This window comes from Hyperolius riggenbachi, chromosome 6, assembly GCF_040937935.1.
Source record: "Hyperolius riggenbachi isolate aHypRig1 chromosome 6, aHypRig1.pri, whole genome shotgun sequence".
Lineage (NCBI taxonomy): Eukaryota > Metazoa > Chordata > Amphibia > Anura > Hyperoliidae > Hyperolius > Hyperolius riggenbachi.
The window spans coordinates 226,790,805-226,805,582 of record NC_090651.1 but is presented as its reverse complement, the minus strand read 5'-3'; the positions used below and the strand labels follow the sequence as shown (position 1 = coordinate 226,805,582).

General features: G+C 48.3%; 1 long non-coding RNA gene across 1 annotated transcript in view; it reads right to left on the bottom strand.

The window, feature by feature from the left end:
• The window catches only part of LOC137521360 (uncharacterized), a 284,522-nt gene that overhangs the window by 256,872 nt on the left and 12,872 nt on the right, over window positions 1-14,778 (bottom strand). The window contains exon 3 of the long non-coding RNA XR_011022108.1: window positions 13,580-13,692. This is a non-coding gene — a long non-coding RNA (uncharacterized lncRNA). The remainder of the gene's footprint in view (window positions 1-13,579; window positions 13,693-14,778) is intronic.

The window sequence follows — 14,778 nt, the reverse complement described above, 5'->3', positions numbered from 1 at the left end:
TTTATTGGCCGGTGACTCTCAGACCTGGGCATATAACCTATCTCCTAGAGACACAGCACTGACCTCGGTAGAGGAGTTCATTAAAGCTATGGCAGTAATTTACGACGACCCAGACCTTGCTGCGACCTCAGAGCGGAAACTCAAGTTTTTACGGCAAGGCAAGGGTCCAGTCGAAGATTACGCGGCTGAATTTCGTAGGTGGTCAGTTACGGCCAGATTTGACACCTATGCCCTGTTGGATTACTTCCTGTCCGGGTTGTCGGATGAGGTCTCCGACCTAATGTTAAGTCTACCCGAGCCCAAGACAGTCGATGAGGCCATCTCCTCGGTCATTCGTATCGACCGTAGGCTACGCCATCAGAGACAGACTAGGGGCAGTCATCGTGTCAGGTTGACTTCTTACGCAGCGCCTCCCGCGGCACCCCTAGTGACTCCATCTCCTTTTGTCTCATCGTCTCCGGTCTTGCCTCCACCTGAGCCGATGAGATCGGTCGGTCCAAGTTAACCCAAGTGGAGAGAAGACGGAGAATGTCTGAACAGTTATGTTTGTACTGTGGCGAAGAGGGGCATAGGGTACGAGACTGTCCCATTAAGCCGAATAAGAATAAGCCGGGAAACGCTACCGCCTAGGAGTTGTAAGGGGTGACACCCTAGGCGCTCTACGCACACCCTTAAAAGAAAAACGTTTGCTCCTTCCCTGTACGATTACATGGGGGGACAAATCTGAAGCCACGGAGGCCTTTGTTGATTCAGGCTCTGCGGCTAATTTTATGAGTTCCGAGTTTGCAGAGAAGTTGGGCATTCCCCTCACTCCAGTAAAACCACCTATCCAGGTTACTGCCGTGGACGACTCCCCGCTACAAAGGGACTGTCCGCTGTCTCAGACACCAGAGGTGGAAGTCATCACTGGGGTACTACATAGGGAGAGTTTAAGTTTTTTTGTGTTACATATGACTACCTCCACAATTGTCCTAGGTATGCCCTGGCTGCAGCTTCATTCGCCACAGATAAATTGGGCTACAGGACAATTAACCAGTTGGTCAAACTTCTGTTCCGAACAGTGTCTAGGGAAAGTGACATTAGGTCAGACCAAGGTTCATGTGGAGGGTGTTCCCGAGCAATACTCCGATTTCTCGGATGTATTCTGTCCCAAGGCTGCTGATAGGTTACCTCCTCATCGCCCTTTTGATTGCCCCACCGATCTCCGTGCCGGTTGTATGCCTCCCAGGGGTCACCTGTATAATTTGTCTGGACCAGAGAAAGTGGCTATGCAGGAGTACATCCGTGACAATCTAGCCAAAGGGTTCATTCGCCCCTCCCGGTCGCCCGCGGGGGCCGGTTTCTTTTTTGTTAAGAAAAAAGACGGAGGTCTTCGACCTTGCATCGATTACCATGGCCTGAATAAAATCACGGTGAAGAATCGTTATCCGTTACCTTTGATAGACGATTTATTTACGCAGGTCACAGACGCTAAGATCTTCTCGAAATTAGATCTGAGGGGTGCATACAACCTGATCCGCATTAGAAAGGGCGATGAATGGAAGATGGCCTTCAACACACCCGACGGGCATTACGAGTACTTAGTGATGCCCTTCGGGTTGTGCAATGCGCCAGCCGTCTTCCAGGAATTAATCAACGAGGTATTCAGAGAGGTGTTGGGTAGGTTTGTGCTTGTATACCTTGACGATATACTAATCTATTCTAACAACCTCTCCGAGCACAGGGTCCATGTCAAATTCGTGCTGAACAAATTGAGACAAAATATGCTGTACGCCAAGTTAGAAAGTGTATTTTTGAGGTGACATCCGTCACGTTTCTGGGGTACGTGATTTCTACCTCGGGTCTGTCAATGGACCCTGCTAAAGTCACAGCTGTCCTAGAGTGGCCGCAACCTGTGGGCCTGAAAGCCCTCCAGAGATTCCTGGGTTTTGCAAATTACTATAGGAGGTTTATAAAAGGATACTCCACGATCATTGCACCCCTTACCAGTCTCACAAAAAAGGGGACAGATACTACCCACTGGTCTCCTGAGGCTCAGAATGCATTTTCTAGGTTGAAGGAATTGTTTTGTTCCGCACCGATCCTGAGACATGTTGACACCGCTTATCCGTTCATTGTTGAGGTCGATGCCTCGGAGGTCGGGGTAGGGGCTGTGCTGTCTCAGCGATCAGGGTTACAGGGAAGACTACATCCCTGTGCGTACTTTTCTCGTAGATTCTCTCCGGCGGAAAGAAACTACGATATAGGCAACAGAGAGCTCCTGGCCACCAAATTGGCCTTTGAAGAGTGGCGTCACTGGCTGGAAGGAGCAGAGCACACAATCACGGTTTTTACGGACCACAAGAATTTAGAATACATTGAGGGAGCTAAGAGATTAAGTCCCCGTCAGGCCCGATGGTCTTTATTCTTTACAAGGTTCAGATTCGTAATCACGTACACTCCTGGCAGCAAAAATATTAAGGCAGATGCCCTGTCTAGATGTTTCGAACCAGAGACAGCACAGCCCCCCACTCCTGAGTCCATCATCCCACAGAGGTTAGTGTTAGCAGCCACAGAAACCTGGGAGGATTGGACAGAGGTTTTGAGTCCCTTTCAGCAGGATGTCCCTGAGGGAAAACCTGAGGGGGTTATGTTCATCCCACTGCCATTCCGTCTGCAGATTCTTCAAATGTTTCACGCCCATATGAATGCTAGTCACCCTGGAGCTGCCAGAAAGCAGGATCTGATTGCCAAGTGTGCTTGGTGGCCTTCTATGGCAACTGACTGCAGGGAATATGTTAGGGAATGTGCGGTATGTGCTAAAAGTAAACCCTCCCTGCTGGCACCTGTGGGAAGGTTACAGCCTTTGCCCACCCCGAGTGAGCCATGGACCCACCTGTCCATGGATTTTGTGGGGGAATTACCCAGGTCTGAAGGCATGTCAGTCATTTGGGTGGTAGTCGACCGTTTTAGCAAAATGGCCCATTTTGTGCCCCTGAAAGGACTCCCCTCGGCTCAGAAACTGGCCGAATTATTCATCATTCACGTTTTCCGCCTGCATGGCATTCCGGAGAACATCGTGTCGGATAGGGGAGTCCAATTTGTGTCTGGATTTTGGAGGGCATTTTGTCACCAAATGGGCATGGAACTGTCATTCTCGTCGGGCTACCACCCACAGACAAATGGGCAAACGGAGAGGGTCAATCAATCACTGGAACAATTTTTGAGATGCTATGTGGCCGAGGCGCAGAACGACTGGGTCAAATTTTTACCATTCGCGGAGTTTGCGCACAATAATTTGAGAAGGTCCTCCTCGGGATTCTCTCCGTTTCAAGTAGTGACCGGGAGATTGCCTAAGTTTTCCCCATTGCCAGTGGCCTCCACTCCGTTCCCAGCAATGGAGGGTTGGCAGAAGTCACTCAGAGACAATTGGGGAACTGTTAAGAGTAATTTGGAGAAGGCGTTTCTGAGTCAAAAGGGTCAAGCTGACAAGAAACGTTCCCTGGAATGGAAGTTTCAACCAGGGGACTTAGTCTGGGTTTTCACACGTCATTTGACTCTGAAACAGCCATCAGCCAAATTGGGTCCCAGGTTTGTGGGTCCGTTTTCTGTGACCAAGAAAATCAACAATGTCACTTATGCTGTAGATCTTCCGGCCAGCATGCGGGGCGTAAGATCTTTCCACGTGTCCCTCCTTAAACCTGTGGTCCACGTGGGTCCCACTCCTCCTCCTCCTGTGATGGTAGATGACCAACCTGAGTATGAGGTGGAAAAAATATTAGATTCACGCATTGTACAGAACTCAGTACAATATCTGGTACATTGGAAAGGGTATGGAATTGAGGAGAGACAATGGGTACCTGGGAATCGCATGCATGCGGACGAGTTGAGGAAGGAGTTTCACACCTTACACCCCGAGAAACTGTAATGAGGCAACAGCAGGCTGAACGCGGACGTGTGTCCGCATCAGCAGCGCAACCGCCCGCATGGCCGCATGCGGAACGCGGAGAAACGTCCACGTCCGCAGCGGTAGCACGATCCACCGTTCAGTCGCAGACCTCTCAGCGTACTCCACGTCGAGGCTGCACTCCTGGAACACCTTCACAGGCCTCATGGCATGCTGCTCGCCGAGACACCTCTCATGACAGTCTGGACCCCGTAGGGGCCGCGCGCGTGTGCAGTAGAGCCTTTTATACTCTTAGAAAGAGAGTCAGCTGACCAGCTGGTTAGCTGACCTCAGCAAGGTCCTTGAGCTGTACTGCAAGGTCCTTGAGCCACGTTGTGATTGGTTGAATGGCTGAGCGGGCTGTTTGAGTCCAGCACAGTATAAAAGCAGGCATTCTGTCAGTTGCAAGTTGTCTGCAGTCAGCGAATACTTGTGTGTTAGCACTCAGACCCTAGTCAGATCCCAAAGTGTGCTAGAACCAGCTGGAGCTGGGGATCCACACTTAGCCAGATTCTGTTGATAGCCTAAAGTACTATTGCATTATATTGTGTATGACCTTTTGCCTGTTACCTCTTTATCCTCTTGTCTCCTGATTTTGTACTTCGCCAGCCCGTACCGTTACTGACTATTGGCTTGGCTTCTGACTACCCTTGTGTTTCTCGATTCTGTACCTCTGCTCATCTGATTTCCCGTTGCTGACCTTGGCTTGACCTCTGATCTTGATTTCTGTCTGTCGATTCGGTACTTCTTTGCCAGTTCTGATACCGAACCGTTTTTCCGTTTGACTTTGCCCCCTTTAGTGGGTTTTCCACTAAAGGGTTAACTCTGCTGAGTTCTTCTTGCGGGGAACTCAGTAACTCCTCAGCATATCATTACTGTTGAGGAACGCAATTCTGCGTTCTTATCCTAGTCGCAGAATCGCACACACTGCCCTTCCTTCCAGAGGTCTCCATCCCTCTGAGTTAACGTCAGTGTGGTGGGTTTTCCACAAGTTATCTGTACCTTGTTTTCCAGAGTACGCATAAATATTTGTATTATTGGTGATGCCGCAGATCACCATATAATCAAATATATCTGTATTACTAGTGATACTGCGGATCACTAATAATCAGAAAACTCTGAAGTGTATACACCAAACACCACAACATTACAGTACTGCAGACCAGTAAAAGTAACATGGAGGGAGTTGCCGAGCAGTTGCAGACTTTAACTGCGGCAGTCGATGAGCTTAGAAACACCGTTGCTGCTCAGCAGGTCCAGATCAACCAGCTGACTGAGGCCTTTCAGAAACTGCCGGCACCACTTAATGTTCTACCCTCCCCAGCCAGTAGCGAGCCTAAGATGGCTCTTCCTGAAAGATTTTCTGGTTCTCGGTCCGACTTCAGTAATTTCAAAAATCGTTGTTTAGCCTATTTTCAGATGAGGCCCATATCATCTGGTTCTGAGGTACAGAGAGTAATTTTTATTAAAACTTTGTTACAAGGGGATTCTCAGACATGGGCTTTCAGCTTACCTGAGGGTCACTCTGCCTTATCTTCAGTGTCCGAGTTTTTCAAGAACATGGCCATCATATATGAGGATCCTGATTTAGCCGGCACTGCCGAGCGTAAACTCCGATGCCTAAAGCAAGGCAATCGTATGGTTGAGGAGTACGCTGCCGAGTTTAGAAGGTGGGCGGTCTCAGTGAGGTGGGATCAGTTCACTCTTCTAGACACATACATGACCGGTCTCTCCGAGTCCATTATTGATGTCATGATAAGCCACCCTGAGCCCAAAGATGTAGATGCAGCTATTGCCTTATCGGTTAAGATCGATAGACGCATTCGCTATCATAAAAAGGGCAGGTCATCTGTGCTAGTTAGAGCGCCCTCTACTGTTGGTTCCCCTGAGGTTCCAGAGGAGGAGCCAATGCAGTTGGGGCACGGACGACTCTCAGTCGCTGAGAAAGCTAGGAGAAGGAAGGAGGGTCTGTGTCTATATTGTGGGGAAAAGGGTCATCGAGTGCAGAACTGCAGTAAGAAGGCGGAAAACTTGTCCGCTTAGGGATGGTTGGAGGTACCACCCTAAGCGAGCCAGTTCTACCTCCATGTCAGAATAAAATCTTGCTGCCCTGTTCTCTTCATTGGGAGAACAGTGACTTCCTAACCTCTGCATTTGTTGACTCTGGGTCAGCTGCCAACTTCATTGACAGAGACCTGGCTTTAAACTTTAACATTCCCATTCTTCCCATACAAAGACACATTTATGTTACAGCAATCGATGACTCTCCTTTACAGAACAAGACACCTCTTTGTCAAACTCCGCCGCTCACACTTCAGGTTGGAGTATTGCACACTGAGGTCATCCAGTTCTATGTTTTAAAGATGGCCACCTCATCCGTCATATTGGGGCTACCATGGTTGAAGAAGCATTCCCCTCAAATAGACTGGAAAGAGGGCCAATTATCTGCCTGGTCCTCCTATTGTCAGGAGAATTGTCTTAAATCCATTTCTGTGTGTGCTTCAGAGGTCCAGGTCCAGGGGGTCCCACCTCAGTACACTGATTTTTCTGACGTATTTTGTCCTCGATCTGCTGACAGGTTGCCTCCACATAGACCCTATGACTGCCCCATTGAATTGAGACCGGGTACACTGCCTCCTAGGGGTCGTTTGTACAACCTCTCCAGCCCTGAAAAGGTGGCAATGAAAGATTACATCAAGGAGAACTTGGAGAAGGGATTTATCCGTGCCTCCAAGTCTCCTGCTGGTGCAGGTTTCTTTTTTGTTAAAAAGAAGGATGGTGGTCTTCGCCCCTGCATAGACTACAGGCAGCTAAACAAAATCACCATAAAAAATCGATACCCTCTTCCACTCATTGATGACCTGTTTACTCAGATTACTGAGGCCTGTGTTTTTTCAAAGTTAGACTTGAGGGGGGCATACAATCTTATTCGGATCAGAGAGGGCGACGAGTGGAAGACCGCATTTAACACTCCTGACGGTCACTATGAGTATTTAGTTATGCCCTTTGGATTGTGCAATGCCCCAGCTGTCTTTCAGGAGTTTGTAAACGATATTTTCAGAGATGTGTCTGGCAGGTTTACAGTGGTCTATCTTGATGATATTTTAATTTTTTCAAAAAATTTACAGGAACACAGGAAGCATGTAAAATTTGTGTTACAGAAGCTCAGGGAGAACCAGTTATATGCTAAGCTGGAGAAATGCCTCTTCGAGGTGAAAGAGGTGGCATTTTTAGGGTATATTATATCCACCTCTGGACTGGCAATGGATCCAAGCAAAGTCTCAGCAGTGTTGGATTGGCCGCAACCTTCAGGCCTCAAAGCCCTGCAGAGATTTTTAGGCTTTGCTAACTATTATAGGCGGTTTATTAGGGGGTACTCTTCAGTTGTTGCCCCCATGACCCAGTTGACCAAGAAAGGCGCTGATGCGACTAACTGGTCACCAGAAGCCATTGAGGCCTTTCAATCATTAAAAAAATCTTTTTGTTCCGCCCCCATATTGCGTCATGTTGCCGTCACCCGCCCCTTCATAGTAGAGGTAGATGCATCGGAGGTTGGGGTTGGGGCAGTCCTCTCGCAAGCTTTTGGACCTGATAATAAGGTTCATCCTTGTGCATTTTTTTCAAGAAAGTTTGCACCGGCAGAGAGGAATTATGATGTGGGGAACCGGGAATTGTTGGCTGTTAAGTTAGCTCTAGAGGAGTGGCGTCATTGGTTAGAGGGGGCAGAATTTCCCTTTACTGTTTATACTGACCATAAGAACCTCGAATACATTGAGAAGGCCAAGAGGTTAACACCCAGGCAGGCGAGATGGGCACTTTTTTTTTCCCGGTTTGATTTTATCATAACCTATAAGCCTGGGGATAAGAATGTTAAGGCTGACGCCTTATCCAGGTGTTTTGAATCTGAATCTGCCCCACCAGCCACTCCTGTCAATATTCTACCTGAGAGGTATTTTCTGGCAGCCACTGAGATCTCCGAAGACTTGTCAAAATCGCTTATTGCATGCCAGTCCAATGTTCCCAATGGAAAACCTGAGGGACTTCTGTACGTCCCTATTCGTTTTCGGGAACGGGTGCTCCAGATGTTTCATGAACATAAGAATGTGGGACATCCAGGTATTGCCAGAACCCAGGAACTCTTGAATAGGGCAGTCTGGTGGCCTTCTTACATGTCTGATTGTGAGGAATTTGTTAAGTCCTGCTCTGTCTGTGCCAGGAGTAAGTCCTCCAGAAAAGCTCCAGCAGGCTCTCTTCAGCCCCTGCCTTCTCCACAGGTTCCATGGTCCCACATTTCCATGGATTTTGTGGGGGAGCTGCCTGAATCTGAAGGTAACACTGTCATCTGGGTTGTTACGGACAGATTTAGTAAAATGGCACATTTCGTTGCTCTGTCTGGGTTTCCATCTGCCCGTAAATTGGCAGATTTATTTATTAATAACATCTTTAAGTTACATGGAATTCCGGTGGATATTGTATCTGATAGGGGGGTACAATTTGTGTCAAAGTTCTAGAGGGCCTTTTGTAAAGATCTGGGGATTTCTTTATCATTCTCTTCAGGTTACCATCCCCAGACTAATGGGCAGACAGAGAGGATCAATCAGTCCATGGAGCAGTTTCTTAGATGTTACATAGCAGACGCACAACATCTCTGGACAAGATTCCTCCCATTTGCTGAATTTGCCCACAATAACTTGAAAAACGCATCCTCTGGTTATTCTCCCTTTCAGATTGTCAATGGGAAGTGTCCCAAGTTTACGTCACTTCCAGTCAAGGAGTCACCTCTTCCAGCTCTCCAGGAATGGCAGGGGACTTTCAGAGAGATCTGGGGGAAGGTCAGAGATAATTTGGACAAAGCTTTTTCTGTTCAAAAGAAATTTGCTGATAGAAGACGTTCCACGGAGTGGAACTTTATTCCAGGGGATTATGTTTGGGTCTCTACTAGACACATTCCTCTCAGGCAACCATCAGCAAAATTAGGTCCTCGCTTTATCGGGCCTTTCCCTATAGAGAGTAAGATCAATGAGGTCACTTACAAGGTAAAATTACCTACTAATATGAGATGTGGCAGGACTTATCATGTTTCTTTATTGAAGCCTGCGGTAAGGGTAGATTCTACTCCCCCTGCTCCTGTGGTAGTGGATGGGGAATTGGAATATGAAGTCCAGGACATTTTAGATTCCCGTTTCTCACGCAACAAGCTCCAGTATCTGGTGCACTGGAAGGGGTACGGGCCAGAAGAGAGGTCATGGGTTCCCCTTCGAGATCTTCATGCTGAGGAGAAAAGGAGGAGATTTCATGAGTTGTATCCTGGGAAACCGGGTGAGGCATGCCCGGAGGTCATGCCTGAAAGGGGGGGTACTGTAATGAGGCAACAGCAGGCTGAACGCGGACGTGTGTCCGCATCAGCAGCGCAACCGCCCGCATGGCCGCATGCGGAACGCGGAGAAACGTCCACGTCCGCAGCGGTAGCACGATCCACCGTTCAGTCGCAGACCTCTCAGCGTACTCCACGTCGAGGCTGCACTCCTGGAACACCTTCACAGGCCTCATGGCATGCTGCTCGCCGAGACACCTCTCATGACAGTCTGGACCCCGTAGGGGCCGCGCGCGTGTGCAGTAGAGCCTTTTATACTCTTAGAAAGAGAGTCAGCTGACCAGCTGGTCAGCTGACCTCAGCAAGGTCCTTGAGCTGTACTGCAAGGTCCTTGAGCCACGTTGTGATTGGTTGAATGGCTGAGCGGGCTGTTTGAGTCCAGCACAGTATAAAAGCAGGCATTCTGTCAGTTGCAAGTTGTCTGCAGTCAGCGAATACTTGTGTGTTAGCACTCAGACCCTAGTCAGATCCCAAAGTGTGCTAGAACCAGCTGGAGCTGGGGATCCACACTTAGCCAGATTCTGTTGATAGCCTAAAGTACTATTGCATTATATTGTGTATGACCTTTTGCCTGTTACCTCTTTATCCTCTTGTCTCCTGATTTTGTACTTCGCCAGCCCGTACCGTTACTGACTATTGGCTTGGCTTCTGACTACCCTTGTGTTTCTCGATTCTGTACCTCTGCTCATCTGATTTCCCGTTGCTGACCTTGGCTTGACCTCTGATCTTGATTTCTGTCTGTCGATTCGGTACTTCTTTGCCAGTTCTGATACCGAACCGTTTTTCCGTTTGACTTTGCCCCCTTTAGTGGGTTTTCCACTAAAGGGTTAACTCTGCTGAGTTCTTCTTGCGGGGAACTCAGTAACTCCTCAGCATATCATTACTGTTGAGGAACGCAATTCTGCGTTCTTATCCTAGTCGCAGAATCGCACACACTGCCCTTCCTTCCAGAGGTCTCCATCCCTCTGAGTTAACGTCAGTGTGGTGGGTTTTCCACAAGTTATCTGTACCTTGTTTTCCAGAGTACGCATAAATATTTGTATTATTGGTGATGCCGCAGATCACCATATAATCAAATATATCTGTATTACTAGTGATACTGCGGATCACTAATAATCAGAAAACTCTGAAGTGTATACACCAAACACCACAACATTACAGAAACCTGGTAGGAGTTGTCCGGAGTCCACTCCTCGGGGGGGGGGGGGGGTTTGGTACTGTAAGGAGGCGCGGAAGAGCAGCCGCCTCTGCTCAGCGTGAGGCGGCTGCTCCCACAAAAGGCATGGCGGAACGCAGAGAAAACGCCGCGTCTGACGCGGCGGTTAGTGCACATGACCCTATCGTCACTGTGTCCCAGCGCGGGGAGGCCACCTCCCGTACGGCTAGTGGTGCGGCCAACCCCGCGCATGGGGCACCGGAGGGATTGCCGCACAGTGAGGTGGCTGGGACTGTAAGGAGGCGCGGAGGAGCAGCCGCCTCTGCTCAGCGTGAGGCGGCTGCTCCCATAAAAGGCATGGCGGAACGCGGAGAAACCGCCGCGTCTGACGCGGCGGTTAGTGCACATGACCCTATCGTCACTGTGTCCCAGCGCGGGGAGGCCGCCTCCCATACGGCTAGCGGTGCGGCCAACCCCGCGCATGGGGCACCGGAAGGAATTGCCGCACAGTGAGGTGGCTGGGACTCGTAGTCCCTCTAGGTTCAGAGTCACGCGCGTGTGCGCGCAGAGGCAGGGACTTTATGGCAGCCAGAAGGGGGTCAGCTGACCAGGGTGGTCAGCTGACAGCTCCGCTCCATTTCATTGGTTCAGCACTTAGGGAGGTGCTGGAATATGTGTTTGTATATATACTGCTGGCTGTTCAGTTGCTCTTTGTCTGGCGTTGCGAACACATACGTGGGAGCACTCAGACCTGTAGTCAGATCCTTAAGTGTGCCGGGACCAGCTGGAGCTGTAATCCTACACTTAGCTAGATTCTCTTGATAGCTTAAAGTACTAGTTTGATTGTGATTATCTGTTATGACCCTTTGCCTGCCTGACTATCCTCCTGAACTCTGATCTTGTACCTTGCCATTCTGATACTCTGTTGCCAAACCCCGCTTGTCCTTAGACTCTGCTTCTGCCTCCTGATCTTGTACCTCGATATTTCTGATACCCTGTTGCCGAACCTTGCCTGTACTAGACTCCGCCTCTGCCTTCTGTATCTGTACCTTATCTGTCCGTGTGTTTACGACCTGGCTTGTCCGACCTTCGAGAACCGACCTTACTATTGGAGGCGGTTCCCCGTCCTGTTTGTGACACTTCCTCCTGAGTGTCACTTTCAGACTAACCTTCCTACTCTCAGACTGACTCCTCCCGCCTGGAGAGTTCAGGTCTTCGGGAAGGGAGCCGTGCAGTACTCCTCACTGTACTGAGGCCCAGACCTCTAAGTGTTACTGTTACACCAAAACACTACACTCTACTTAGGTGAACAGAGGTTAGCTGGTATATCGGATTATCGGTGATACTGCAGATCACTTATAATCTGGTATACATCTGTATTCCCAGTGGATACTGCAGATCACCGGTAATCAGATCCTCTCTGTGCTTCACCATTCGTTACAGGATCATTCAAAAAACAAAAATCATATTTATATCTTTCTATATTATTGATTTTCCCCCTACAGCTGAGGTTGAACTTCACAATAACTTGCATTCTGAAATGTGAATAGTAGTCAAAATCAGACATTTCGATGGACACATTTCTAAACCTGGGTCTGTCTCTGAAGCTGGAGCAGCTAGTCTGTAAGTAATAAGGGTACAGTAAAAAAGGATAGCTATAACACTTTATTTTCTTTATTCCTTAATCATGATGGACGATGACAAGTCTATAAAGCTCTCTGCTGAACACTATCATATCTGATGCTTCCCTGTCATTTTTATAGTCATTTTATTGTGACATGTGAGCGCTATCTAGCCTGGCGCTGCGGAGGAAACAAAATGGATCTTGGTAATTTGCTGAAAAACAATGCTTTCCCTGATTAATGATGGGGAACCGGATGCTGGTAAGTTGTTTAGAGTCTAAGCTGATCCTGATTACGGCGCTGATACACGTGAGAGAAATTGATACAGAGCATTTATATCTGTGCCTTGAGAAAAAGCTTCAGAGGTTTCTCTGTAGACTAAGACCCCTGAGTCTTTCTAAGCTAATGTTCATTTTTCTTTTCTGTAAATGGGTATAAATAAAACAAATGAGTCACATTTCTGTTGTGTTTATAAAAGCCTGTGACCTTTGCAAATCTTCTGCTCTGGCTTTCAATACACTACAGACTGAAACTTGAGCTATTGTGCTTTAATCTTAAACCACTTCACAGCTCCCTTCCATATTTCTAATTTTATACATAAGAGAAAACCTTAACTGCCCTCTCTGCTCCTCCAGTGACCTAATGGCCTTATAGTTTCTTCTCTCTCACAGGGCCATTTTCTTTTCCTGGTGATAAGTTGCTTGCAGCATTCAAGCTATTTATCACCTGACATTGTATGAGGATTACCAGCAAATCCAACTGGCGGTTTCATTCAACCAATGGCCAAGTAAAAAGAGCATTACTCAGGCAAATACTAATAATTGCCTGAGCGTTGCTCCTATGTGCCAGGTGATGGAGAACAAGGTTTTGTGCCATGGATCTGTCCTTCAAGGGAAGGTTCAGGGAGGGTGGAGAAAAAATAAAAATCAATTTCCACTTACCTGGGGCTTCCTCCAGCCCGTGGCAGGCAGGAGGTGCCCTCGCCGCCGCTCCGCAGGCTCCCGGTGGTCTCCGGTGGCCGACCCGACCTGGCCAGGCCGGCTGCCAGGTCGGGCTCTTCTGCGCTCCAAGTCCTGGTACTTCTGCGTCCCACGCCGGCGCTCTGACGTCATCGGACGTCCGCCGGGCTGTACTGCGCATGCGCAGTAGTTCTGCGCATGCGCAGTACAGCCCGGCGGACGTCCGATGACGTCAGCGCGCCGGCGTGGGACGCAGAAGTACCAGGACTTGGAGCGCAGAAGAGCCCGACCTGGCAGCCGGCCTGGCCAGGTCGGGTCGGCCACCGGAGACCACCGGGAGCCTGCGGAGCGGCGGCGAGGGCACCTCCTGCCTGCCACGGGCTGGAGGAAGCCCCAGGTAAGTGGAAATTGATTTTTATTTTTCCTCCACCCTCCCTGAACCTTTTCTTTCAGCACCACAGTACCGCTGCCTCACTCCCCTTGGAGATCCGTCACTGTCACCTGCTGTCCACCGCTACGGGAAGAATGGTCCCCAGTACTTACCCAACGTCTCCTGGCTCCCTGTCATTCTGCAATGACCCGCCACTCTTCTCCACTTTTTTCTGCTTCTGAGTGAGTCCCAGTAAAAGAATCCTCATAGCGCCCGCCAGGGCCCCCTATTGGACAACAAGGTGGACCAATGAGAATTACGCTTAGGAGGAGGAAAAGGAAGAATGAAGAAATAAAAGAAGACAGATGAAATACAAAAAAATACAGGAGTATTTTTTTCTTTTTAATAAAGTTTATGAATACTGTAATTTCAACACTACATGGGTATACCTATTTTCCTGGGAGGGGACGGACATCTGGGACCCCTTTAATATTGAAAAGTAGTTTATAATCACCAAAACATATAGATAAGTTAATTAGTTCCCCCCCCCCACCCTTCATATTGAACCTATACTACGATGGACATATGACTATGGTAGGGATTAGATTGTGAGCCCTCTTTGATTAGGTTGTGAGCCCTCTTTGAGGGACATTTAGTGACAAGATCATATACTCTGTAAAAGCGCTGCAGAAGATGTCAGTGCTATGTAAATACTAAATGATAATAAATCAAGCAGTGTGTAGTAAAAAAAAAAAAGTATTATATATTATTTATATTATACTGTAAATATATTTATTATATTATATGGACCGCAAAGATATCCGGATAATACTAAACAGACAGATATTAATGATGTGCAGATATTACCAACAACATTCCAATGCTATGTGCGTAATGCCAACAGCAGGCAAATAGCAATAACATGCAAATAATATCAATATTAGGCAGATATGAATGATATGCAGCTATTACCAACCTGTATCTCTAATACTTTCAGCCACTAACCCAGAACAAGTTTTAACATCAGGTGCTGTAATCGAAGCACCTCAACTTGGTGCTGTGCGCAGCGTAGCGCCTGGTATAAGCATGGCTATAGCTGCAATGCTATGGTCTGCCTCTGCGTACCGGTAATTCAGGTGACGGCAATAGCCTGACCCTGAATTAAGTTTTCCCCGAGTTGCTATGACTTGGAGGGGGAATAGACACAGCCGAAAATTTCAGTGGCAGCAGGATGAGCCATCATTCAGCTCGCCCTACCCGGCAGCGTAATAATATGGAATTGGCCATATTAGCTGCTTGCTTATTTCTGGTGTGTGATTCGGACGCAACTGAGGGCAGTCAAAAGAATCATCAGCAAAACTTCCAGAAAATT